Source organism: Otolemur garnettii, unplaced genomic scaffold (assembly GCF_000181295.1).
Source record: "Otolemur garnettii isolate 467f Iridium unplaced genomic scaffold, OtoGar3 scaffold00024, whole genome shotgun sequence".
NCBI lineage: Eukaryota > Metazoa > Chordata > Mammalia > Primates > Galagidae > Otolemur > Otolemur garnettii.
Genome location: NW_003852419.1, coordinates 6,606,982 through 6,610,759, shown reverse-complemented (window position 1 = coordinate 6,610,759; position 3,778 = coordinate 6,606,982). Strand labels below are relative to the sequence as shown.

Genomic DNA, 3,778 nt, shown 5'->3' with positions numbered 1-3,778 from the left:
TTGAAGTAGTGAATAATAAACAGTTTTCTATTTGTTAGTGAGAGACAGATGGAAAACTAAAACCAAAATGTGAAAGGTATTGAGAAGAAATTTGGTATTAATTTTTGATACAAGAGGTGCTCATCATTAGGGTGATATACTAATAATTTCAGGAAGATTAGTGGGAGTAACATGAACGTTAGACTTCAGAAAGCAAGGGCCTTAGTTTCTCCAAGAAGCCTCCCCCCTCTACTCAAATCCTCTAGTCTCCCTCTCAACTCTTACAGCACCTGCAGGCAACATACAATTTAACTCCTAATTATAGCTTCTCTTACTATAAACTTTTTTTCCATCTGTGGAAACCTAAAATCAGGGATAAAATTTTTGACACCTTTTCCTTCCCTAAGAAATTAGTAAACCATTAGGTTCTCAAAACTTTATTTATGTAAACTCCTGTTACTAAAATGATAATCTAAAAGCAACAAACATTAAAGAACACAAACACATATAAGGAGTAGCTAAGTAATAAGGTGCCACAGATCACAGATCAAGATTAAGTTCTGTTTGGGCAACTTTTTGAAGTTTCATTTTTAGCAGTCAGATCCCATAACTAAGAATGTAAGTTATCTTTTAGCATGTTTTCAGTACTTCCTGCTTTATATAAATATCTTTATCTATTAACTTTCCTGATTAAACACCATTGTTATGGAGTAATTAGAATTCCAATAAATGGTGCTGGTAATCTACACAACTTTTCTGCAGATTTTAAATGTTTCCTGTAGTTTAACGTTCATCAAGTAAAACTAATTCAAATAAAAACATATGTTAAAGAACTAAGTCAAATGTACCAAAGCCTTCACAAAATGAAACACTATGCATTAGTAACCAAAGATTGTACTTAAATTCTAAAATTCTCCGAACTCTCCAAAAATGCATTTCTTTAACTCTTTTGCACCTTATAAAATGTAAATTTCATTTTCTTAGTATCTTTTCACGTAAAATTCATATTAACTTAATCTCCCCCCCAAAATAGCTTTTAAAAGGGAATGTACACAAATCAAAATAACATTTATTTCATTTCTAAAGTATTTTCACTGGTTATTTATGTATTTTCAATTAAAATTTTTAGGCAAAAAGAAAAAAACTCAGATTTTTTTTTTTTAGAAAACTATCCAAAAGAAATCTTCCAGAGTGCGATTATTTCTGGTTACATTAGGATCTCTCGTTAATGGAACTGAAATTCAAATGATTTTTTTACTATTCTATGATTCCCCATCACTCTTCAATGAGGAATATCTAATACTGCTGAGATTGTAAAGAATCATCAGAACAGGAGAGGCTGGCAAATGTTAATATACACCTTGGAATAAGTGCAAGGTGAACAGAAATAAGTCTTAAGATCCTGTTGCTTAGGATATGGTTGAGCTTCTTCCACTTCCCCATCTCAGAAAGCAACAAGATAAATGAGCAAGCGGAGCTATGCACGATTACAAAGCCCCTGGCTACCAGAGAAACCTCAGCCCCTAGAGTCGCCAGTGCACTCTATTGCACTCAGCTGGCCACGTGGCTGTCACCATCAAAAGAAAGATAGGAGAAACCGCTTCGACTAACCTGGAAATAAATAGCTGTCCTCCTCCCTTCAGCAGAGTTAAGCTAAAAGAAAGTCTGTGTCATTTCTTTGCATGCTAAGACTTTTTCCCCGTAAGGAGACACGGAAGTACAAGCACTGGTTAAAACAGACTTCAAAGCAGAAGTCTAGTACAAGAATAACCCGAGTGTGACTCCCCAATGCATTACATACCCCAACTCCCGAGAGCCGCAGTGGGAATTGAGGCATTTTTGCAAAGGGGTAAAAGGGGGTGGAGTTAAGAAGAGTGGAGGATGGAGTACTAAGCACATGGGCTGCTTTCCCGTAACTCCCACCCTAGGGTGCCAGACCGGGGGCTCCCGCCCTGGGGCAAACTCCGAAGGCTGAAGGGCCTCTCCCACCGCAGACCCAACTTTGCCAGAAAACAAGGGTCTTGCGGGCAGAGGTAACCACGGCCTCAAAGGAGGCGGCGAACAGGAAGTGTCCATATTGCAGCGCTGAAACACTAGCTCCCAACCGACCGACACGGCCATCCTCCGAGGCCCCCAAGACGCCCGCCCGCGGGGAGGCCAGGAGGTGGCGGGGTCTGCCCCCACATCCGGGACCCATCCCAGGCCACCCCAACGCCGGGCCCCCTCCCGGGCACTACTCCGCGGGCCCGGACGAGGACTCTACGCCCGGCAAGTCTCGCTCCACTTCCAGCTGGAGGAGAGGGCGTTGCAAAGACTCCCAGGGGACTTAGGCACTACCCCTAACAGCAGATGTCCCCGGATCGAGCCCTAATCGTCCTCGGGGTCACCTCCTCGCCTGCGGGAGAGCCAACACTCCTCCCCGCGGTTTCTGCCGCGCGACACCCGCTCCCGGGCGGTCATTACCTCTCAGGAAAACTCCTAAGTCCTCCCCGGGCCACACTTCCCTCCGTCCGACACCCCCAGGAGCTCACACAGGACCCAAGCCGAGTGCCCGGGGACACCCCCACGTCGGCGCTAATTCTTCACGGGACAAAAATGTCCGAGTGCCTCACGGGACAGCCGCCTCCGTGCCCCACGCCCGGCGCCGGCCGCACGCGCTGCCTCTGCGCCTGGGAGCGGCGCCGCGGGCCGGGGCGGGGAAAGGACGCCGGGCGGCGCCTGCCCGGGAGGGCTCCGCTCCGCCCGCCCGGGACTCACCGTCAGCTCGGCCGCGGCAGCAGGGAGGCGAGGGACGGCCAGGGGAAGAGACAATATGGCAGAGCACCGCAGCTGCTCCCTGCGGCTTCCAGCAGCCGCCTCCGGGAAGACGCGGCGAGAAGCAGGCAGCGGCAGCTGCGGTGGCGGCCGCGGCAGCACCACATCCCCTCCCTCTCGCTTCCTCCCCCTCCCTCCCCCGGCCCCACTGCCATGGCAACGCGGCGCCAAGGAGATTAGCCCCGCCCCTCCCTCCCGGTCCCACCTCCTGCGACCCCTCGGGATGGGGCTCAACCCGGCCCTCCCCCTCGCCCCTCCTACCGGAGGGACCGGGCCTGGATCGGCGAGCTGCCCAGAACGGCGGGTGGGGCGAGGTGAAATGCAGGGTCCGGAAGGGCGGGGCTCGCACGGAAGGCAGGGCGGAGACGTTGTGGGCCAGTGCGGGTTTGGGGCTGGGCAGGGGCAGGGGAAGGCGGGAAAATGGAAACCCCTGGCTTGTTCCTGGAAGGACCTATAGGAGAGCGTCGGAGGCGCGGCGCGGTCGCTGAGTGGCCGAAGTGGCGTGGGGCGGGGCGAGGGTGGCCGCGGGGCAGTTCGGCCCACGGTGCCTGTGCTGTAGCTGCGGAGACCGCCTTCACCAGCGCTAAGTTCTGTGGGTTTCCCCAAGAGCTTTCCACCGCTGCCCAGCCTCTGAAAGCACTTTCGGAATAATACACCGTTACTATAGCTTAAGGTAGATTTACCCTAGCTTGACTGAGATTTTCTATGGAAACCGAGCTCAGTGTGTTTGTGGTGGGGGGAAAAAAAGACTTTGGAGGGAGATCCAAAGTTTAATGAACAGCATTTACTGAGTGCTCGCCAAGGGCTAAGGACAGGGCTGAGGACTTAACATGCATTGTCCTACCAACAATATTAACATAACCTTACCAGATAACATGCATCATTTTTTAATGTAAGGATAGTCCATTTGGGTTATACTTCCCGGTTGTTTTGTTTTTGCTAAATTTGCCACCCCTATCCTAACTCCTATGAATTCTCAGTTTAT

At 49.9% G+C, this 3,778-nt stretch overlaps 1 protein-coding gene across 2 annotated transcripts in view; it reads right to left on the bottom strand.

Annotated features, from left to right (window-relative positions):
• The window catches only part of FOXN2 (forkhead box N2), a 78,289-nt gene extending 75,382 nt beyond the window's left edge, over window positions 1-2,907 (bottom strand). The window contains exon 1 of one of the 2 annotated variants that reach the window (XM_023512131.1): window positions 2,737-2,907. The gene's annotated coding sequence lies outside the window, so the exon portion shown is untranslated. Of the gene's footprint in view, window positions 1-2,442; window positions 2,612-2,736 lie in introns of those variants that run through there. The other variant, XM_023512130.1, reaches the window with a different exon arrangement.
• Window positions 2,908-3,778: the final 871 nt, after the last annotated feature.